This window comes from Rattus norvegicus, chromosome 13 (genome assembly GCF_036323735.1).
Source record: "Rattus norvegicus strain BN/NHsdMcwi chromosome 13, GRCr8, whole genome shotgun sequence".
In the NCBI taxonomy this organism is placed as follows: Eukaryota; Metazoa; Chordata; class Mammalia; order Rodentia; family Muridae; genus Rattus; species Rattus norvegicus.
In genome coordinates this window covers 98,522,154-98,546,759 of record NC_086031.1, presented here as the reverse complement: position 1 = coordinate 98,546,759, position 24,606 = coordinate 98,522,154, and the positions used below count along the sequence as shown (strand labels likewise).

Here is a 24,606-nt window from a genome sequence, read left to right as displayed (position 1 = left end):
GAGGGATGCTCTGGGTTCAATCATCAGGACCATACAAAATGCACATGGTAGTACATGCATAGGATTCTGTCACTTGGGAAGTGGAGAAAAGAGGATCAGAAGTTCCAGTTCATCCTCTGCTATGGAGGAAGTTGAGGCCAGGCTTGGAAACAAGAGACCATGTTAGGAAGGGAGGGAAGAAGGAGGGAGGAAAGAAGGAGAGAGGGAGGGAGGGTGGAGGAAGGAAAGAAGGGAGGGAGGTAGGGAGGAAAGAAGGGAGGGGGGAGGGAGGGAGGGAGGGAGGGAGAGATGGCTCACTGGTTAAGAAGGCTTACTATTTTCACAGGGGACCAGGTTCAGTTCCCATGGAGGAGCTGCAGTCTGTAACTCCAGTTCCAGGGGGATCAGATGCCTCTTCTGACTCTTCTGACCCTTGTGGGTACTGTAAGCATGTGATGCACTCACATACACTCAGGCACACACACACACACACACACACACACACACACACACACACACCACACAATCATACCACATACACACACTCACACACTACACATACCAAACATACTACACACACACCACACATACCACACACACATACTACACACACATACACACACACATTCACACAGACCACACATACCACACAAACATACCACACACACACACTCACACACACTACACATAATAAACATACTACACACACACCACACACACACACATTCACACAGAACACACATACCACACAAACATACCACATACACACGCACCACACATATACCACACACACACACACACATACACACGCACCACACATATACCACACACACACACACACACTCACACACACTACACATAATAAACATACTACACACACACCACACATACCACACAAACATACCACACACACACCACACACACACACACACACAAATACATGCACACATACACACACATTCACACAGACCACACATACCACACAAACATACCACACACATGCACCACACACACACCACACACACACATACATGCACACATACACACACATACACACAGACCATACATACCACACAAACACACCACACACACGCACCACACACACACCACACACACACACACACACACTAAATATTTTTTAATATGAAAGGAAGAAAAGAAGGAAAGAAAGGACAAAGGAAGAAAGGAGAAAAAGAAAACCAGAGCTCATAGGAACTGAATGGTCAATAAGTATTGTAAGAAACACTATATTAATCTACAGTATTTTAAAATCTTAATTAAGAAGCTGTCTTCCCACCAGCTTTGACTGGTTGATGACAGTACCCAAGATGTGGGTTAGATCATAGGGAACATGGTATTTATCTCTTACTTTAGGTCTATATGACCAAGGAATAGTTTTGTAGTATTTGACGTCAGAAGACGAGTAAATCTTGGGCTCAACCTTTCAATACCAGACTGCTTGGGATGACCAGATGGAAGAGAATCGAACCCTATTTAGATCTTTTATATTTGGGGGGAAAAAAAACCAGCCCAGGAGATTAAAAAATTACTTAAAAAAAAAAGATTTAAGATGTTTAAAAGGAATTTAGGAGCCGGTGGAAAACCCAGTTGCCTTTTGACTCTCGGTAATGTTTTCGGCAGGCACGGAAGGGAAAAGTCTGTCTACCTTTGCAGTTTTCCTTCATGACAAAGGAGGCCAGTGCAGGAACGGGAAGAACATTAACCTCCGTTCACCCTCAGCCATAGCCTGTGATCGCAATGTACCAAGTCCGCCTGCGAGTGCCGACAAACACAATTAGCTCTCGGAGAGTTTGTCAGACATCTGGACCTTTGGCACCCACAACCAAAACATCTGGACATTTGTTTGAGTCCCCCACCCTCGTTTTCCAAGTTTTGATACAGTGTCACAGTCAACCCAGCGACCTAGCGCTTCCTATGGAGCAAAGCCAGGCTAATGGCTTCCCCCGCATCTGCCTGCTTCACCCTCACCAGATCCAGCTCATCCTCAGCCAATGGTTAACCCTTTCACACAGAACCCATCTGCCCGGTACAAACCTTGGCCTCCACCCAGAATCTCACGTTGCCCAAACAACTGCAGAGAGTCAGGGTGACAAGCAGTTATCTGTTTGGTGTGACGTCACACCGTTGAAAGGAAGAGGGAATGTCCCACATTGAAGTCCATAGTGCCTGTCGTTCAACAACGTCACCATGTTAGTCACGCTGGTGGGGCGTCCATTACTCTGATTGTTGACATAGAAGTGTTCAACTTCAGCTGACGATCGTGTATCTCAAGTTTTCCGTATTGGGAATCAACAACAACAACAACAGCAACAACAAGCTAAAAAAATGCTCTGTCAAGTAAAACAATTTTAATGAGCTGCCCGTGGTGGCAAACGCATGCAATCCCACCTCTCTAGCGTCTGAGAGAGGAGGATCCCAGGTTCGAGGTCAGCCTGAACTACATAGGAAGTTGCTGTTAAAAGTTAAAGAAGGAAAACAGGGTTGGGGATTTAGCTCAGTGGTAGAGCGCTTGCCTAGGAAGTGCAAGGCCCTGGGTTCGGTCCCCAGCTCCGGAAAAAAAAAAAAAAGAAAAAAAGAAAAAAAAAAAAAAAGAAGGAAAACAAAGGAAGCAAATTTTCAGATAAAGCTTGGTACCTGGGTCAATGATGAGAAACTTTGAACTCTGTACTCTTTCGTTACTCCGGGTTGCAGCTTTAGCTGTGTGACCTTGAACAATCTGCGCACGGCTTTAAGCCTCAGTTTCTTTACCTTCAAGACATCAGAATGCTCATCGGCCTCGTTTCTCCTCGTCAAAAGGCTGGATAATATGATCTTTGGACACGGCTTGGCAGAGTGTGGGCTCAGAGACTGACACTTAACTGCTGCCGTGCAAATATCTGCCACAACCTAAGTTAGCAGGCGGAGGACCCGGAAGTTAATCCACCTGAGGCTTAACTCTGCCGAGGAGGACCAGAGAAGGTCAGAGAAATCCCTTCAGCTTTCATCATTTCTCCTTGTTTATGTCTCTTCATATTCCAAGAAGGAAGCAGCTTCCCTTCTTCTATTACTACTGTCCCCTGCTGGCTGGGGAAGGGAAAGACGGGAGGCCAGAGGTGAAGCACAAGTTGCCTCCTCTGGGCCTCTTCTCACACTTCCCTCTGCCAGGTCCTCGGGTTTCTTTAAATATTAAAGCCAAATAGGCTCCTATAAAAAGACGTGAGGGCATGAATACCATCATTGCCTCTTCAGTACTGTAAAATTTTACGGTTATGTAGGAACTCAATATTAAAATAAAAAGCCATGAGGAAATTCCTCTGGATAAATAATTAGTTGTTCCCGGAGACAGATCGCTGGGGCAATGAATTCTCCTTCTTTCTTTTTCTTTCTTTCTCTCTCTCTTTCTTTCTTTCTTTCTTTCTTTCTTTCTTTCTTTCTTTCTTTCTTTCTTTCTTTCTTTCTTGTCTCCTCTCTCTCTCTCTCTCTCTCTCTCTCTGACTTTTCAACGTAGACAGATGGTTTACGCATCTTCAGCATCCAGGGCTTTTGGGGGAAGCGTTATATAACCTCAGAGCAGTCACCAAATGAAATAAGAAATTCCTCGTTTGGCAGACAGAGCTCGCGTATAGAGTTCATAAACTTTAAGAATGCTCCCAAGTCCAAAATCAGAGACAACCTGCTCCAAGTCAGTTCCCATTTGCACTTAATTAGGGAGTGTGTTTTGGAGGTCAGTGAAAACCAGCGGAGTATGTTTTCATAATAACTTTCCTCACAATAAAATTATTCCGGAGGCAGCTGTCCAACTTTTTCTGGAATGAGGGCAAGAAAAATGAGGACACGAAGTGCAGTTATTGGATACCTTATCTGGAGCTGCCCAAAGCGTTGTCTGAGATCCAAAGAACACACAGTACCTTCTGGATTGGGGGAGAAGAGCCAAGCGCTTTTATAGTCTCAACAATTTTCTTTAACTGTGCAATTTTGCTTTATTGCTAACAAGTAAATGAAGCAGTTTGAGGATTTCAAATACTGGGGAGCAGAAGCCCTCCTGGAGCTGTAATTGTGTCATTCTTCCTGAAGGGAAGTGGGAAGGGTTTGGGTTGAGGACAACACAAGAGTCAGGTTCTGAGAAAGCAGTCGCTGTGTGCTCCTGAGCTACTCAGAGCTAACACAGTGTCAGGCGCACTGGGCATCGCTACCGCTGTGTGCATGTGAGCTGCTCAGAGCTACCTCAGAGCGTGAAGCACAGTGGGCATCGCTGCATCTGAGGGCAGAGTTGCAGATGGTGCTGTCCTTGCATTCAGAGCTCCAGAGAAAAAAGTGCTAACCCACGATCCTTGCAAATCTGAAGAAGCATGTTTCCTAATATTTTAGGCAAACAAACCCTAACAATTCAAGTTCTTTGTACCTCGTTTATTAATTTTTTAAATAATGTTTTTCAAACACTATGTTCTGTTTTTTTAAAAGATTTATTTACTTTATTTATTTGAGTACACTGTAGCTGTCTTCAGACACACCAGAAGAGGGCATCAGATCCCACTACAGATGGTTGTGAGCCACCATGTCGGTGCTGGGAATTGAACTCAGGACCTCTGGAAGAGCAATCAGAGCTCTTAACCACTGAGCCATCTCTCCAGCTCCATGTAATATGTTTAGATCTTATTTCCCCTCCTTAATTTCTCCCACATCTCATCTCTCTCTCTCTCACTCTCTCACTCTCTCTCACTCTCTCTTTCTCTCTCTCACTCTCTCTCTCTCTCTTTCTCTCTCTCTCTCACTCTCTCTCACTCTCTCTCTCACTCTCTCTCCTATTCTCAGATGACAAGAACAAAAATGAAAAATGTAAATTAAAACAAACAAAAACCCAATAATACAAAAAAAATGCCAAAACAAACCCCCCAACACACACCAACCACTATGTCTGGTTCATGTTGGTCACTCCTCTTGGCCCCAAGGCCTGCCCTGGAGAGTGGTTGATATACCCAGTGACAGTCCATTGGAGAAAACTGATTTTTCTCTTTCCCAGCAAGTAGCAATTACAAATAGCTTCTTGGGTCGGCATGGAGCCCTATGTCCACTCCCCTCTCAGTTCTGGACTCCTCTGCCTTAGACCTGTGTGCACTGCCACGGCCTCTATGCATTCACGTGTGCCTCAGTCCTGTGGTGTCTGGAAGACACTGTTTCCTTAGAGTCAGCCACCATGTCTGGCTCTTATAATCCTTCCGCCCCTCTTCTACACAGCTCTCTGAACCTTGAGGGCAGGGCTCTAATGTGTTATCCATCTTCTACTGCAAGAAGAGGCTCTTTTCTGCTGATGCCGAGCAACGCTCTGAGCTGTGAACATAGCAGTAGGAGTCATTTCATTGCTATCGTCCATAGCAGAATGACAATAGCAGGCTTTCTACTAGGCCCGAGGACCGTCTAGTCTCAGGCTCTTGGCCACTTTAACAGTGTCAGGTGTGGGGGTCCATCTCATGGGATGGACCTTAAAGCTACATTTACTTATTTTTAAAGTATCCTTTTAGCAGCCTGGGCTTCGCAATAGTGCTAGATCAGCCTGGGCTATATTGAAAACCTACCTCAGAAAGGGAATGCGAAAAATTGAAAACAGAGAATGAGACAGGAACGTAGTGGTGAAAGTTTATTGCTTTGGAGGTGTCATGGGGAGCATCAGGAGTTGAAGACCAGCCCCTGCTCTATAGCAAATTCAAGGCCAACCTGGGCTACCTGAAATGACCCTACCTCTATCATTGACCACCCAACAAGAATATCTTTCCAGATATTCTTAAATTCCGTTTGGTTTTTGTCACTCCCCTTAAATTCAGTTAGACTCATAGCTTCCAAGTTGAAACCGAGCTGGTTTTTATCACCCTAGGAAGCTCATGATTTTGACACATCAAGATCTCCATCTTTTTCTCCAAGATATCTCTCTCTCTCTCTCTCTCTCTCTCTCTCTCTCTCTCTCACACACACACACACACACACACACACACACACACACACACACAAAAGAGAGGGGGGTAAGATCAGTTATGTTATGCCGTGGTGTATGTTCAATGATGTTGTTATGATGTGATGTCTTGAAGCTTCTGAATGGAGCCTATGTCAAGCCGCTTGTGTGCCCTAGAGGACTGACGGGCATCTGTGACTGATGTGGCCTGGCTGATGTCTCAGAACGGGCACACGATTTCTCTTTAGCCTCTTGGTTGTCTGGTGTTGATAACAGAATCCATCACACTTTGGTTCCAAGGCATGGCAGATCTTTGAGGTCTTGACATTTGCATGTTACCTGTATGAAGATCACCCTAAGCTTGGCACAGCTGGCACTTGGGACGTTACCAACTTTGTGAAGTTTGGCTATTTCAGGCTTCCAGCTGCTAAGACATCCCCGGTGCTCTCTGCATCCCTGTGTCAATGTCCTTGTATATAGTTGTTCCTGGATCTCATGAGAGTTGGCTTGTATTCCCAAATGTGTAAGTGATTAGATTTCTCCCATAAAATAACATGGAATTTACATATAACCTGTGCACATTCTTCTGCATCCTATGTATCATGCCTAGATTGCTTTTAATACCTAAAATCAGTACTTTAGTTTTGTGCTTTAAATCATGTGTCTATGTGTGCCTATGCATGGGAATGTAGCTGTGCTCAGGGGCTAGAAGAAAGCATCAGACACCGTGGACCTGGAGTTGGTTGTAAGCTGTCCAACATGGGCTGAAAACTGCACTCTAGTCCTCTGTGAGAGCAGTATGGTACTTTCAACCACAGAGTCATCTCTTTATCATCTCTGTGTGTGTTCTTTGAGGGGAGAGATTTTCATTCCATAGCGCAGACTGTGGATTTCAGGAGAGAGGCAACCACATACACTCTACCCTCGGTTTAAAGCCGTACGGATGCCCTGTAAATGGTCGTCTTGCTGTGCTGTTTGAGGAACCACGGAAAAGGGAAAAGTCCACACGGTCAGCACAGATGTGTTCTTCTGCTCGAATATTTTCAGTTCACACTGTGGCTGATTCTGAGGATGTGAAACAGGGAAATACATCAGGCCTCGCCACCACTCTGCCTCAGCTTGGTCCAACTCAATAAGTCGCTTTACATGAATGCGAATCAGAGCGACCCCAATGTCTCCGTCAAGGTTAGGCGAGGACATGACCAAGTCCACCTTGGGTGTGCTCCTTCAAACTTGATTTTAAAAGCCAATGAACAAGGGCACTCCCCAGCATTCCTGCAGGTGAACCTACAAACAGGCCTTTCCCCAGGGTGGCTTGGGATGGCTCTGGCCCCAGCTCATGTATTCACTGCTGGGATCTGGAGGCGGAGTATGTCTGGCCATGTTCAAACTGAGCACTCACAAAAGCTCTGGCAGGAGTGTGGAGTGTATGAGACATTCGAGATCGAAGGTTACTTGTTTCAGGACAGTTGATAACTGATATACACGCTTTTACCCTTGTTGGTGCTTAAATATCTCAGAGTAATGATTTTTTATGCAAAGTCGGTGCATAAAATACATTGGACCGCAAGCTCAGCCAGGAATTATAAGCTCTGTCTACATCCGTACGATAAAGAATTGCTAATTTCTAACGCTAATAAACATATCCTGTACCATGTGTGGGTCATGGCAGTGTCTCATTTTACATGAAATCTGGCTCTATCTACAAACCATATAATGAAAGGGGGGGGGTGTCTGTACTATTTGGAGTAGGTTTTTTTTATTGATTTCTGATGGCTTTTCTACAGCTATGCTTTAGGACAGCTATAAAATTTCATTTTTTTTAATAAGGCCAAGCTGAACTGCCCTTCTCTATCATGCTCACGATCTAGGGACTCCGGGAGGAGAGGAGGGCATTGAAGTGTGTCTATTCATCTGTCTGAAGGGCGGGAAGGTCAAAGCACAAACTGCTCAGCCTTAAATAGTTCTCTGTGAAGCAGAATAACTCAGCGAGTTTTTTATTCCTAAAACAGGTCCCCCCCCCCTTTAGAAGATCTGACAACAATGTCTCAGGGCCAGAAAGGTTCAGATGACCAGAGCCAAGAGCCCAGGAAGACCACTGTCACAGCCGTATTCAAACAATGCTCTTTGTCCCTGTGACTTCCTCTGAGGTGCACAGAGCTTTCCCCTCCCTGCCCTGTAGCGCTCCTAAGGCTGTTTGGGGGCTTCTGGAGTCTTCTATATTAAGACACAGGGATGATCAGTGTTATGTGTTCTCTTCTGAAAACTTGGAGCGTACCAGCTTCCCAGAGATCCTTTTAGTATCCTCACAGACATTTGCCCAGCTATCAACCATCTTTCCTCCTAAAACTTTTTTCTCCTGAAACTAACTCTCTCTCTCTCTCTCTCTCTCTCTCTCTCTCTCTCTCTCTCTCTCTCTCTCTCACTCTCTCTCTCTTTCTCTCTCTCCCTCCCTCTCTCTCTCTCTCTCTCTCTCTCTCTCTCTCTCTCTCTCTCTCTCTCTCTCTCTCTCTCCCCACACACACACCTCTCACAATTTGGCCAGAAACAGATCGGGGTAGATAGAGAGGGAGGGTCCCACCTGCTCTGAAAAGCGAACCAGCTTCTTCGAACAAGTAAGTTCTGCCCGGAAAGGTAGCATCTTGGAAATGTGCTGGGTGAGAGAGTTCACCCCTCGAATTCCAGGCATGTCTGAATACCAGACGAGTGTCTTTCCTACAAAGTTATGTTAGCATATTGTGCCACACCTGACAAACTTTGGAAGAGAGAAGTGAGTCTGGACAGAGGGATGCCTGATACGCCCATGCAGCCAGAAGACCTCTCCTCTACAGGAGAGAAAACGAATGCTGTCTTTCTTATCCCACTGCCCCGCCCCCCCAGCCATGCTGGCTCTGTTCCTTTCCACACTGGCTACTTCACAGATCTGTGTGGTAGGCTGTCACTATGAATATTTCGTTTGAGCTTCCCCTAGCCCAAGGAGCATTGGTATTTCTTGAGTTTTCTGAAGTTGAGGAGAACCTGGCTCACTAGCAGAAGACTTTACTTCTTTTTTTCTGAATCCTTTCTTGTCCTAGAGTCTCTTCTCAGTAGTAGAGTCTTGTAGTTGAGTTTTATTACACATTAAAGCTGTTTTAAGGTGTTTACAGACAGATGTTCCTTCCGGACTGTGCAGAATGTAAAGTCATACCTTCCAGATGCAGGAGGAGAGAGTTTGTGATAAAGGAAACAGATGAGGGCATCATTTCTCCTACTCCCCTGTCCCTTCTCTTTCCCTCCCCACCAGATGGAGACCTGGCTTTCTCTTTAGGTGGCTCTTTAAGAGCTCTGCAAGCTGGGGCTGGAGAGATGCCTCGTTTGTGAACACCCGTTGCTCTTGCAGAGAGCACGAATCAGTTCTTTGCACCCACATCAGGTAGCTCATGGCCAACCACCACCCGAATTCTAGGGTATCTGACACCTTTGACCTGTGGGGGAACCTGCATTTAATGTGCACATATCCATTTGCATGCACAGGTGCACATGCATACATACAATAAAAAGAAGTCTTAAAAACATCTCTGTAGGAAAGTGGCAGGCCGCCCCATGGCTTAAAGACATTTCTATATTTCCATCAACAAACAGCTCTGCTATCTTCTGTGTGTCCGGGCTAAATGGCGTGACACCACCAATCACATTATGATTGACATTATGGTCTGAAACGAAACCCTACTACTAGGTGGCTTATACATTGTCTTTGAAATTCATAAGGAAAACAACTATTTCTAGAAAAAAAAATGTCCAAGATGGAACTCCTGGTGAAATCCGTGCTTACTATACACAACTGATATAATATTAATACAATATAACTGCTGCTATTTATCAAACCCTAAGTGGCGTTTTCTCGTCTTCACTTAAAGTGAACCCTGTGACATTGTTAGTATACTCCCTTTGGCCCTTTGGGCATCCGTTTTTACATCTTTAAAAACACAAGGAACGGACAACCCAGCCTCCTGGGTTTCCTACAGCGCTGCTGGCTATCCAGCCCGCACCCCCAGCCTCTGTGACCATTGTTCTGATTTGGATGTGGTGGGGTAGGCGAGCAGAATCCACAGTGGGGCCCCAGCCTTGAGTCAGCCAGCGGGTTCAATCACTTCCCCTTCCACACAGTAACTGGAACGACTCAAAAGAAACCCGATAGACTAGATGATCTCAGTTTTCACTTCCTGCTCCAACTGACTTCACAGGGCTTTTATGAGCAATTAAAAGACTAAGGAGAAAGGAGAAGGCAAACCAAAGGCCCTAGTCCATTCACAAGTTGAATAATTACCCGAGTCATTAGTAAACTGTCCCTCATTCCCTGTTAGCCTGTGCCCAGCTTCTGCTCAGGCAGGATGGCCAGAGAAAGCAGCTCCCCCGTATAGCACTATATGGTGGACTCTGTCTGCTCTGTGAGGGTGGCAGTTGAAAGCAGCCCCTCTGGCCCGGATTCCAGGACGAAGAGTCACTCAAACAGAGCCACGCCTCCTTACATCCTGCGTTCTGGTGGGGATGCTTGCGCACAGCCTCATGACTGCTATGCGCGACAGTGTCCCAGGAGACATTCTCACACCCGTGGTCATAAAACCTTTTACACTTATTATTTATTGGTGATAGCGAACAGGTTATGTGAACTGAACAGCTTTAGTACTTTGATCTGACTAAATTAAGAACGAACAGGTTTATTACCTATTTTGTTGGCTTACTGATTAAGGATAAAACTTTAATACAGTATAAAAAAACTGAGAAAGGTTTTCATATTAAGATCTAGTCTTTGGGGCAAACAACTCCCAGACTCTCCCTGATTAAGAAAATTTGTATTATTCTTTTTAGACGCATCCCTTTTCTCACTTCTGAATCTTAAAAAAAATAAAATAAAATCCACACTGCACAACATTTCTTTTTAATTCATTTTAAAGACAGTATCTCAGTATACACTCCGGTCTGGCCTCAGAGTCACTCCAAGCTGATTCCCGATCCTCTTGCCTCCTTTTACCAAGTGTTAGGATCATAGGTGTATGCACGTTGCCGAACTGACTGCTGCCACCTTGAAGAACAGTTAATTAGTATTTTTTTTTCTGATGCATCTTTTTTTAAAAAAGTAAATTACTTCTCATGCCAGCGAACTGGTGGGTTCTTCTACCAGAAATCGTGGGAAGGATTTTTATTTTGCGTGTCCCGATTTGATTTCCGTCTCTGCGATATATGCCACTACCCACACCAACTTGGGAAGGAAGGGATTTATACTCTACAATTTCTCATGAAGAAACGCTGGGACAGGAACCTGGAGGCAGGAATGTACAAAGATCCTGGAGGTGCAATGCTTACTGGCTTGTTCTCCATACCATCCAGTATCGTCCGCCTGGCCGTGGCACTACAGGGGACTGAGCTCTCTTACAGTGAACATCAGTGAGGGAAATGCCAATCTCTATTGACGTTCCTCCTCTCACAGAACTCTGGTTCGTGTCAATGGACACAGACTTATCAGAACGTGGCTTACGTTCTTACCAACTTCCATATGGAAAAGCAGAATTCCCTCATCACAGATAGTGAAGTGTGAATGAGCCTCCAGAGCCAGGGTTCTCAACCTGTGGGTCTCGACCCCTTTGGGGCTGGAATAGCCCTTTTATAGAGTCCACATATCCGATATTCTGCATATTGGATATTTACATTTCAGCTCTTAGTCTGAGAAATTGAAAATTACTTCTGCCCTACCTACCTGGGCAAATGTCTGTGATGACCTTCCAGAAAGTAAAATTTATGATGTAAACATAAAATAACAGAGCATATTGGTGCCCAAGTTTCAATACAAAACCCTTCTGGTTCGCTCATTTAAATAGGACCAAGTTTACATTTTTATGCCTGGGAGCTTTTGAATTCCTTTCTCTCAAACTATAAAACTTCAAAGGATTGACTTAGCTCTCTGTGTCCCTACCCTTTAATAAGCTCACATCACAGTACAGGTTAAAATAGGACCAATGGGTGGTGGCCTAGATCTGAGTGTGTGTGTGCGTGTGTGTGTGTGTATGCCTGTGTGTACATTCTTATTCACGTGCATTGTGTGTGTATGTGTGTGTGTGCCTGTGTATGCGTGCATGTGTGCCTGTGTATGCGTGCATGTGTGTGTGTGTGTATGTGTGAGTGCATACCTTTGACCCAGCTACTAGCTGCCTTCACACACTTAAAAAAGGAATACTGACTCATTAACCAAACAAACTCTAGAAAATAATTACTCACTTAACACAATAATAGTGACTTCCTTGCTGTTTCCACTCCATTGCCGTTGCTGTGAATAAAAACAACACACTAAATGGAGACTTAAGAGACCCCATGGGACCAATTGATGCCACGTGACTTCCTCCCTGCCTTCCCTGAAAATAACTGTATTATAATGGTCTGAGATATTAATGTCAGCTTTGGAAAAGTTAGGCAATGGCTCCATAGGGAAGGAAGTGGCCCGAACAAGAACTGTGGAATGTGCAGTACTTGACCAGACATGAGGCCACATATTTTTTTTATAAGCTGCAACACGTAGTTAAATGAAGTAGGGGCACCAAATGATCTAGTGGGTTAATTAGGGTTAAAAGGCCACCAGGGTAGACGATCTGTAATCTCAAACTCCAAGATGTGATTAATAGGAAGGGGTTTCAGAAATTGAAGTTCTCAAAAGAAAAAAGAGAGAAACCTTTTCCACAGCATTTCCCGCCTCCCTGAATTTCTCTGTAGGTCTCTACCCACCACAGAGACAGGATGTTCTTTGCTGGCCTCTGTTTGTGTTGGAATCAGACCCGGGATGGGAGCGGTGGGCACACACCCCAAGTGTTTCTGTGGCTTGATAGTTTTTTGCATCGGTAGTAGAGGGGCAGGTCCAGAGGGCACGTGGGCCGCGACGCTGGTGGCTCTGTTCAGCGCTCCTTCGAATTCAAACTGCAGGCAGAAGCCCCACCCTGCCCCTACCCATGCTCTCTGTAGGGTTCCAGGAAGAGTTAGTTCCTTTCTTGTGGCTCATCAAATTCTCTCCTCGGAGTGTGCCAGCCGCTGGTCAGAGTCTTGGGTTCTAACTTGCTGAGGTGCTTGAACACCACTCAAGGGTGGTCCCCGATTTCATAAAGCATAGAGATTCTCCTGGGAACAGATGTTTGCGGTGTGCTTGATTATCTAGGAGACATTGCTTAAAGCAATTATCTCCTTCTAATTCCTGGATGGCGGCCGATGGTTTGGCCAGATGGTCAGAGGCTTGGAAAGAATAACATTGGAGAATGGGTGATGGGTACACTCAGAAGATACTGGATACAGGCCTTAGGAAGAGCTCAGGGGATGAGACTGCGTTCATCTGCAAGCTCACCAAGAGGCCCCACTGTAGAGGCAGCTTTACAAAGTCAAAAAGATCGAAGGGGTTTTTCACCACAGAGATCTCTTCTAAGCCTTTTTCTTGGTCTGATCAAGGGGTTCAGTTGATGGCAGGAATAAAGGCTGTGCACATATCTAGGTAGCAGGGTCTTCCTCTCAGCATGGTGACCTAACAAGGGCCACAGTTAGGTTCCAAGTACATAGAAGAAGCAACCAGGCCTGAGCAGGAGGAGGCCATTGACTTTAAAGAGCTTAAGTTTACTATTTACTGTAGAGTGGAAATTATGCCCCCATCAACTATATGGACATCACGACATGCTTGTGTTTTCCTTAGGCTTCCTCTCTGGGTACCACTTTCATTAGTCAAATTTTAAATCCTTCAACATCACCAAGTTTCAATCTTTCCACGCTGTTGCCCCATATGCAACATAGTCTGACTGGCATTGAATTTCCATATCTCTTGAGACAAAATTTCACTCAGTAGAATCAAGTAAGCTTTTGAGTTAAGGCGATGGACTTATGGGCACAGGATTTCCTGGCCTAACTACTGGTCCCTCTGACTACAGCCTGACAGAAGGATGGATCTTCAGCTAAGATATATTGTCTGCTGGAGGCTCTTGGGAACTTGGAGCACTGGTTAGGATGAAGCCTTTGCTTCGAACTCATGGGAAATGAATGGTACCCTTCCTGCCTGCTTTGGAATACAAATTCAGAGATGTGGGTATGAAATATGGGCGCGTTAATCACAAATACTTATCTAAAGTTTGCATTTGGTCCATGACTCTACCAGTCCAGAGTTTCAGCACTCAATGGAGAATTCCTCCCACCCAGAAATGGTGCAATAAGTCTATAAAACCGGGAGCTGAAACAACCTCTTGTTAACCGGGAGTTCACATGCCACTGGAAACCCACGAAAAGAGAATGCCGAATTATTATTCAGGGCTGATGGACCCAGATTTCAAAAACAGGACAGGAAAAGCCATGGCACCTTCTCCTGGACTGTCAGCTACGGCAGCTAAGGTGACCAGGAGATGACTGGAAACCAGCCAGGCTGGAACTAGCACTCAGCTGCTAAAGGGTAGAGGAAAAGTTGGAGCACCTGTGGTAGTCTCATCAGCCCATAGGAAGGACTCATGAGTGTGGACTGTGTTGGTCATGGTGTGTTCTGTAGTCTCTTCTGCCTGTAGGAAGGAGTCTTGTGTGTGGACTGTGTTGGTCATGGTGTGTTCTGTGGTCTCTTCTGCCTGTAGGAAGGAGGCTTGTGTGTGGACTGTGCTGGCCATGGTGTGCTTTGTATTTATTATCAAATGTGGAAATTCAGATGAGGTCGAAATAGGAAGAGCAGACACTGGCCAAAGAGCTTAGGCATTTGCTCTTGGAATGAGTAATCCAGCACTCTGTTGTCTATTACAGTGGCCTTGTTTTGAGTTATAGAAGCTGGGATGGTTATACTGAAAAGAAGCGTTTTGAGAAGGACAAGTTTGAGAGGGAGTGTTGACGAGGATTTAAGTCAGGTAGACTTCAGTAGACATGAGTAATCAAACTTTGAACATTCTTTTTCCAGAAGAAACCCCATGATAGGTGAGATCACAGGACCCCACTTTCCATTGGGGGCATGAGGAAAGAGGTTATCCCCTATCCCTGTTTCCTGGACTCAGCACATCTACTTGGCTTATACTTGCTTAGTCCTGTTCAAGATGTCCTTTGGTGGGATGCAAAAGTCTTGAGGCAAGCAAGGACTGTGTACAAAGGCAGAGTCAGAAGGGCCAAGATCACTGTGGACAATGTCCAGAGCTCGTGACACTTTCAATGAGCATTGAGTTTCAGGGCTGGGACTTCACATATGCTCCCATGATGCCCATGCACTGACCTGAGAGCTATACAGTGACAGCCGCCATTCTTGCTAAAAACAACCAGGGTCACATCCTGCTCTTTGTGCAGTCTGGTGGCTCCAGATGGCATTGATGCTGCTTCAAAGATGTCTGGTCACTTTGAGCTTCGCTTCACGTGACATTCTTCACCAAAGACTGCCTTCTCACACAGAGTGGTCTAGCTTCCACCACAAGCTTTTCCTTCTGAGGACATGGCCTGTTTTTTCCTTGACACAGGTTGAGGAGACAATATGAGGAAATTGTCATGATGAAGGAAGCAAAAGGGTCCTTAAAATGAATCCCAGCTGTTGGGGAGGAAGGGACAACTAGGGACAACTAGATCCTCTGACAGCCTTCCATCCTTCTCCCACCGGCGGAAGGATGCTAGCAATGTGCTTTCCAGTTTTCTCATGCAATGTCTCAGTTACGGCTTGAACGGAAATTTCCTCCCCATACACATGTTTTGACTACATGGTCCTCAGTAGTAGAGTTAATCTGGGAGCTTAAAGAAAGTCTGAAAGGTGGGGACAGGCCAGAGGGAGTCAGTGAGCGGAAACTCTTCTTCGAAAGTCATACCAGGTCTCTGGTAACCTTCTCTCTCTGCATCCTGCCTGTGACAAGGTGAACAGCCTTCTTCCAGCACTGGTTCCTGTTGCCACAATGCCCACCTGGACACGTGGGTTGAATCTAATGTACTCAGGAGTGAAATATCTTTCCCCTTTAGTTGTCTGTGGCAGGAATTCTGTTCTAACCATAAGTGCCACTAACAAAGTTCCTTCCAGACCTAGTAATAAATGCCAGGATGTTCCAGCCTTCTTCCCCTTCAGGTTCTTAAATGTGCTACCCTCCTAGTTCCCTTTAACCTGGTTTTTGTTAACTTTCCAGCAAAAACACAGGAGCTCTGGAAGCCTTAAAACCAAAAGGTAGTTTGTTTGGGATAGCGAGCCACTCAGTACAACTTAGCTTAGCGCTCTTAACTAGGAAAGGTCTATTAATGAAACATGTTTTCTGTTTTTAAAAGTTTGTTGTTATTATTATTGTGCATATTTATCTGTGATTCAAGGGTTTTTTCTTTCCTTTTTTTCTTTTTTCTTTCTACCATTCTGTGGGTTTCTGGGAGAGAACTGGGGCAGCTGCATTTATGAGGTCAGGGTCCTCATCCACTGAGCCATCTAACCAGCTCCACAAAAATGTGTTTAGTAGAAAATAAGTATAACTTACTCATTACATTTTTTAACTCGAGGAGGAATTGTTGGCCATTGGTTTCGGATCGGATGACTACCTTAGTTGTTGGAGATTTACATATGAACGGCACAGAGAGCCTTGTACTTACTTGATGTCTTGCCTGGCTTTCTTCCTTTATCATATGTGTGTAGGATCATCTATGTTTGTAGAGCGTGGCCTTGCCTTCTTTTTGACAGCTGAATGGTGCCCCATTATATCTACTTTATTTGTTCCCCTCTTTCTGGAAGCTTGCATTGAGTGCAAGCCTTGGCTAGTGTAACCAGCGTCACAGTGAACACGGGTGGATTTGAACGTGCTTATTTCAGTTCCTTAGATATACACTCAGAAGTAGGCCACTGGACCATCAGGTAGTTCAGATTTTTCCCTAGGAAGCTCTCATACTGCTTCCCATGGCTGCCATTGAAGGAATCTTCTTAGGTTTCTTGCCTCCCCCTGGCTATCACAATGGAGCCTTGGTCCACACCTCCCCGAGTACAGTTCTGGATTGCTTGCTCTCCTCTTCCTAAAATAAACTTATTTATCAGGTATTTTAATCGTATGTTGCTGACCTCCATCAGGGCTGTTCTTATCTGCCACAAATCACCCTCGAAGTTCAGATGTTGTTGAAGCTGTGGACTTGAACTTCTGGTCTCTTTCCAGAAGTACTAAATCCCAATTCACTCACTTACATCTCTGCTCTCACTTCCCAATGTGGTCTGGCTGGCCTTCCTCACCTTCCCTCTCTCCACTGCTCTACATAGCATTGAGTCACCTAAAAGCAATGAGAACTCCCACTGAGTCCAATGGTGAGCTGTGGCACTTCCTAGGTCTATGTCATTGCAGCTGAGAAGGCCAGGTAAGCAAGCGGTCTCTAACACAAGCAAAGCGAGAATAGGCCCTATAGTTTTGGTAAAGATTCAGTAGCCTGAATTTGTTAACAATATGTGCTACAGCCTTGTACATACAACTTGCCGGAAGTACCTAGGATCTGGATAAAGGATAGTAGCTTGACTTTCAGAAAGCTGTATAAAATCATGTGTTCCCATGATGCACTTCTCAGATGGTCCAGTCACTTAGCATTGCCCAAAAGGCTGAGAAGAGGATTCAGTAGAATTTGAACACAGTAGTGTCAAGGGTGGAGGTGATGGGCAGGGTTGGGTATACTTGTGGAAGGTATGAAAGAGACACTTTTTTTGGCAGAAAATAGAGGGTTTGGGTCAACAAGATCACTTTTGGAAGAACAGAAAAAGGGGTGCAATGGCCCTCAAGTCTGTCTACAAGACTAATAGGAACAGAGATACAGCAGACAAATTCAAGGCCCTGGTACATGGTCCAGTACTGAAAAACAGGGGTGCGTAGGAGGTATTTGAGAGTTTTCTAGAAAAAGGGACAAAAGAGGGTCCTTAGACATGCATAACAGACAGTCACAGATCAATAGGCTTGTCAAGAGTGTGACTACCTCAGCTCTGGTTCCACTGGGGGACCTGAAGAGCTTGATAGAGCTGTTCTCACTTGCTGGGAACCATCTGGCCCTGGTGACATTACAAGTCTTGCTTTAAGGGGCAGGTTTATCATCAAGGGTTATCACCCTCATTGGTCAGGGGCAGGAGGACTGTTCTGTAGCATTCTGCTACTGCTTGGGAGTAGTTTTGGTCATTTGTCTTAGAGATATTTATCAATCATTTGTGTCATTCCTGGAACCCAAGGTGGTAAGTCAGGTGGACAGTGAAGGCTTAAGTGACAAAGGTAAAGTCAGAGGCTGTGTTTGAGGGTTTCAGGAGATATGTCCAAGGGTGCACATCAAAGGGAGCACCAGTATGACTGCTCTATGGCTAAGGCGAAGGTTTTGTATTGTTGATACTCATGGCAGAAATGAGAGAGAGAACAATGAGAGGCATCTGGAGGAGTCTAGAGCAAAGAGAAAAGGAATTAGAACTCAGAGGTATCAGAGAGAGAGAGAGAGAGAGAGAGAGAGAGAGAGAGAGAGAGAGAGAGAGAGAGAGAGAGGATAGCCAGAGATAGGAAGAATGAAGAGATCATAGTGAACATAGCAGGGATAGTGAACAGAGAATAGCTAGAGAGAGAAAGAGAATAAGAGATAGGTGATAGATGATAGATATGTGATAGATAGGTAAATGATAGGAAGGGAGACAGATGATAGATAGATACATAGATACATAGATATTTAGATACATAGATACATAGTGTTTGGGTTCAGGCTCGGGACAAGGTACATATTTTACACACCAAAGCAGACCTGGCTTCCAGGTTCTCCCAGCATCCCTCTGTCCCTACCTGGCATACCCTTCCCTCAACCTTAAACTTTCCAGCCCAGCGGCTGGGCTGCCTTTACCCCAGAGGCTTCTCCCTATATAATCCAGACATTTTGAGCTCTCCTCTCTTTCCCTCTCCTTCTCCCTCCCCCTCTCTCCCCTCTTCTCCTCTTTTCTTTCTGCATGCATGGCCCCCTTCTCTCTTTCTTTCTCTCTTCCCTATTGCCCCTTCCCCATGGCAACTTCCCTAGCCTTGGTCCTTGAGGCTTGGGAACTTGCCCACCTGAGAGCAGCTTCCCAATAAACCTGCCTTTAATATAATCTAATCTGGCTTGAATTGGTTCATTTCACTGGTGACAGAGAAGTAACATATCAGATAGATAGATAGATAGATAGATAGATAGATAGATAGATAGATGAATGGATAGATCGATAGATAGATGATAGATAGATAGATGAATGAATAGATAGATGAATGAATGGATAGATAGATGAATGGATGGATACATAGATAGATAGATAGATAGATAGATAGATAGATAGATAGATAGATAGATGGATGGATGGATAGATAGATAGATAGATAGATAGATAGATAGATAGATAGATAGATAGATAGGGTAAAAGACCTGGTCTCCTGACTTGGGTGGACAGGAACTAAACAAGAATTACTAAGTACTTGGGGTTAACAGGGTAGTCCTATTGGGAGAACCTGGCAGTTTTTCCTAGCATTTCCTAATTTAGGAGGAAGGAGTTGTCTTCTTAGGGAAGTTCACACTATCTGATGACATCTGCTTCTCTCTGCAAAACATCGAAATCTGAGTCCTTACTTACGCCTGTAGAAAGCAGAACTACCCAAATACAAAGTGCCCAGGACTTGGGAGGCTTCGGCCTAGTGTCCCTCTCTGTCTTCCCTGTGCACAGGAGCCCCACTGTGTGCCTGGTCATGGGGAGGTTTTCCTCCATGGAGACTTGGGTCCAACAGTGAGAAGATGACACAGCTTCCCCTGAAGTCAAAGCCAGACAACACTGTTGGGAAGGGAGCTGGAGTCTCTCCCCCACCCCATCTTATCTCCTCAATGCAGTGCGACTCTCAGGCAGTCAATACCTTCCATAAACCATGAGGAACTTGCTCCCCTGCAGGTGGTGGCTCTGGAGATTTCCTCAGATATGCAGAGCAGACAGACAAACTGATGTTTTGGAGAAAGGGCACTGCTGAGAACCTAGAGGGTAAGAACATCTGTATTCTCAATGGAAAGCCTGCAGAGGTGCAGGGATGGGGTGTATGCAGCTTCTGCATCTCCTGGTGGTGGAGGGGCTGTCACAGGACTCTTGGGAGCTGCTGTGACTCTGACCACGGCTTGGAGAAAATAAAAGTTCTTTGTAGTCCTCTGTGCATTGAGAGGAGAAAGAGAGAGAGAGAGAGACAGAGAGAGAGAGACAGAGAGAGAGAGAGACAGAGAGAGAGACAGAGGGAGAGACAGAGAGAGAGGGACAGAGAGAGAGGGACAGAGACAGAGAGACAGAGAGAAAGAGAATACGTAAATGTGCATGTGTGCATGTATGTGGTGTGTGTATGTATGAGTGTACATGTATGTGTATGCATGTCTGTGCATGTGGTATGTGTGCATGAGTGTATATTGTGTGTTGTGTGTATGTATGTGTATCCATGAGTGTGTATTGTATGTGTGCGTGTGCGTGTACGTGTGTGTGTGTGTGTGTGTGTGTGTGTGTGTGTGTAGAATGCGTACATGTTGATCTTTGGCCAAAGCAAGCCCAAGCAACTTTCTAAGTTGGTCATGCCCTAGGGAAGACCTTGGGATGCAAGATAACTGCCTCATCAGAAGGGCTGGCCAGGCTCTTATGAAACTGGATTAAAGAATTCTGTGAACCAAGGGTTCATCCCCAAGGGCTCTTCCACCTCAGCGAACCTTCTAGAATTCACACAAGGCTGCACCCAGCCACCTGCGGAGTAGAGATGTTCTCGTATGTCCGATGGAAGAGAAAATCCCAGACTTCCACACATTGCCTCTGCGATAGTTGGTCATAGGAACATCTGTTTGGCTTCCAGTTTGCAAAATGCTTCCAGGCCCAAGAACAGAGCAAGAACACGTTGGGGGTTCTTTTTGAACACCTGAGGACCCAAGCCCTCAAGAAGTATTACATAGCTTCAAGTACCCAGTCACCTCAAAGCTCTGGCTTTTCTAGACACTTAAAAGTTGAGTTCTTCCTGTCGGGAGTAAGTAGGCAGGTAAGATGACAAAGCCTCACCATGACACTGTCCACTGCAATGTGTCCCCTCCCTTCTGCAACACTCAGCCCCAGACAGGTCTTAAAAGCCCTGTGCTGAATGACAGGATACAGACCATTCCCTACACTTGGGGAGCTGCTCCCTATCCACTGCAGCTTCTAGGACCAACAGGTTTTCTTAGTTTGGAGGGGGGAGGCAGGTAGCATGTTTATGACTTATGGTTCCCCTTTCCCTGCTCCAAGGAAGTGGTCAAAAATAACAGAATTAAATTAATAGTAGAAGATGCAGAGAAAGATTCATTGGGGGGGAGAGGGGAGAGAGAGAGAGAGAGAGAGAGAGAGAGAGAGAGAGAGAGAGAGAGACACTCAGGTAAGGAGTTTAATGAGTCTTAATTATAAAGGAAAGAGTCTGATGTCTCCCTGGTTTACCTCACCCTCCTTTAGTCTTTATGACTTGACCTTGAACTTTTGAATCCCTTGCCTCCACCCCACGTGGTACACCAGAATACCTAGAGTACTTTCTGGGGTGTTGGGCTTGAAACCTAGAACTTCATTCATTGGGAGCAAGCACTCTCTCTACCAAGTGAGTCCCATTGCCAACCTACGACTTTTTTTTTTCTGTGCTCAAAGTAGCAGAGGTGAGCCCCAGGGACAAGATGGCTCATGGTGCCCAAGACTGCAGACTTCGGAGCTATGTTCCTAAGGACGAAAGCTGCCCTCTCTGGCTTGGGAGCTGCACGACTCTCGCATGCTGTTGGGTTCCACCTCGCTGCTTCCCCTTCTGGGAAGTGTTGTGGCAAAGATATTAGTTTGCCCATGGGAAATGCCTCCGAGAAGAGCTTCTAGGACGAAGTATGCCCCTGTGGCTCCTGGCAAGTATCACCATTTGCTGTCCGTCAGCCACCTGTCTCCTCCAGCCGTAGCTCCCAGACAAGCATGTTCTTGTATGAGGGGAAGCCAGGCAAGTGGAGTTACTCCCTTTGCAAAGGAGGAACTACAGGTGCAGTGTTTCTTGACTGTTTTTTAAGGTCCTTGCTCATTTTTCTTTCTTTCCTTTTTTGTTTTTTGTTTTTGTTTTTTGTTTTGTTTTGTTTGTTTTTTGTTTTTGTAGTGGCGATTGAACTCAGAGCCTTGGGCGTGCTGCACAAGTATGTCGCCACAGAGCCACCGAGCTATAGTCTAAGCTTCTGCACTGACTTTTAATTTTAGGACAGAGGCTCACTGAATTTCCTGGGCTGGAACTGGACTCACTGTGTGTATTCAGGGAAGCCCTGAACCTTTCCGAGCCCTCTGCCTCAGTGTCTTGAGAACATGGCTGGGATTCTGTACAGATTTCTGCTACCGGGCCTGGCTGGTTCCGATTCTTAACTGTGTTTTCTCTTGGATTCTTCCTCTCTACGTTAGAAATTACCAATAGGTAAAGGTGACTCCTCCATAAAGCAAATATCTGTGGTTCTCTGCTGTATTTGTTCTGGAAGAGCTTCACCCTCTTGAACAGTCATTTCCATCCAGGTTGAGTAAGAGAAGTCACCAGGTGACTGGTGGCACTCAATTCAGTCAAATACAAATAGCAAATTAGTACCAGACCTCAGCTTAGAGCTCTTGACTCAAATTCTCAGTCTTTGACCTTAGAGTTGAAGTTTAGGATGGGACATGGGTGTGGATTGCTGTCTATATGCAGGTGAGGACAGGCACAAGATAAGGCGAGAGTCTGTGATTGGGTAGTGGAAAAGGAAGGCAGGCTGAGAATTTTAGAGATGAGTACAGAAAGGACACACACACACACACACATACACACACACACACATACACACACACACATACACACATGCACCCACATACACACATATACACACACACACACAGAAAGGGAGAGAGAGAGAGAGAGAGAGAGAGAGAGAGAGAGAGAGAGAGAGAGAATGGAAGAAGAGAAAGAGGATCCAAATTCCCTGTGGCTTTAAATAGCCACAGGTAGCTATGAATATCTTATAACGGATGGATAATCACAGGACAATTTGTCTTATCTAGGTGGGCAGTTTGTATCTATATCAGTTGACTCTGAGTTCACAGTGTAAATGTTTGTGGGTTGAGAATTTACTAATATAAATCTGATTGATAAATTACAAGGTTCTAGAGTTTTGATTAGGGGGTGGACGGCTGGGAATGTGAGCAGGGTCTTCAACAAGAGAACGGCTGCGAGACGGGCAGATGCTACGAGATGGGCAGTCGCTGCATGGGGCTAACCATGGAGGCGGCAAGACCGCCAGGGCCAGAGAGTAGCCAGCATTAGTGTGGGATGGTGCTCTTGTTTTATATTTCATGAAACAAGTGGGCTTTATTAAATTATTTCTCTCCCTCCCCTCTCTCTCCCTCTCCCCTCTCCCTCTCTTTCTCTGTCCCCCCCCCCCCCCCCGCCCTGGCTGTTTTGAGATAGAACTTACTGTGTGGCCCAGCTCAACTTGAATTTGCAATCCTCCTGCCTCAGCCTCCCTGTTGCTAGAATCACAGGCGTGTACCATCACATCTAGTTGAGGGTGACTGATAGACACACAAGTTGAATTTCAATCCGTAGCATAGCCATTAAAGTTACCTGTATCTCACGATCTCTGGCCTCTTTCATTTTACTTAAAAAGAAAAAGAGCTTACCCTGAGAATAAATTCTTTTACTTGACCTGGGCCCCGGCTGCAGGTTTTGTCTCCTGGCATCGGTGCTTAGCAGTGGAGCTCTGTTGTCCTGTACCCGGCTGGCCCTGGCTGGCAGTGATCTAAGCACTGGGTGGCTGCCACAGCCCCAGTAAATAGAAACACCAGTCACTGCATTCGCTCCACCCTCTAAAACACCCAGGCCTAATTTTAGCAGCCGTAGAGCAAGGAAATAATTAAAGAAGAGCTTGCTTATTGCTAGGCCAGAGGACTACATTGCACGGAGGCAGCTCAGGGTTTAAAATATTTATCTTATTTGCTTGACCATCAGTTGATTTATTTTGGGCCCAAGTAATAGAGACTCAAACACACAAGACATGCTGGCATCATGAGTTCACTGGACATGAGTAATCTCCGTTTCTGAACTGCAGTTTTATGAAAGTTTATGAAGGTTTATAAGAAGCCACACCATTCTTTAGGATATATTTAGGAGTTGGTTTTAAAAAATGAAGAGGCTGGAAATAGAACCCCTCTGTCTCCACCACCTTGTCACAGCAATCGGAAATTAGGACCCTGTGGTTTGTTCTTTTAATGTCGAGAGTCTACTGGCAAAGTATGCGTCTTGACTTTCATACATGGCTTCTGGTAAAAGTCTCATTAGAGTCACTCAGTTATATAATTGAAAATGAAAAGTGATATCTTTACAAATCTTATTGCTGTTCAGAAACAAAGGGTGGCCGTACCAAAAAATAAGTGGTTTACGTAGTTTATTCATTTCTGTCAGCAAATACCTAATAAGTACCTTTCAAAGAGATGTTGACTAGGATGTAGGCGCTGCCTCTCAGCCTAGCTCCTTTACTCCTTCACGGTTTTAAATATTCTGCTAAAGTATTTATATATGACACTGTGCTTAACTTGATCTTTTCAAGGAATGGTGTGAATTTTCAGTCATAAAACAAATAACGTGGAATTTGCAGCACTATAATAAGTTACATAAAGTCTTCTCTTATAAATGGGAGTGACCGAGGGGACCCATGAGTGCTGGGCAGATGTTAAG

General features: G+C 45.2%; 1 long non-coding RNA gene across 3 annotated transcripts in view; it reads right to left on the bottom strand.

Moving 5' to 3' along the window:
- The window catches only part of LOC120096338 (uncharacterized), a 43,369-nt gene extending 19,686 nt beyond the window's left edge, over positions 1-23,683 (bottom strand). For 2 of the 3 annotated variants that reach the window (XR_010057117.1, XR_005492708.2), the window contains exons 1-2: positions 23,553-23,683; positions 2,635-6,988 (exon numbers count right to left, since the gene is read on the bottom strand). This is a non-coding gene — a long non-coding RNA (uncharacterized LOC120096338). The other variant, XR_005492707.2, reaches the window with a different exon arrangement.
- Positions 23,684-24,606: the final 923 nt, after the last annotated feature.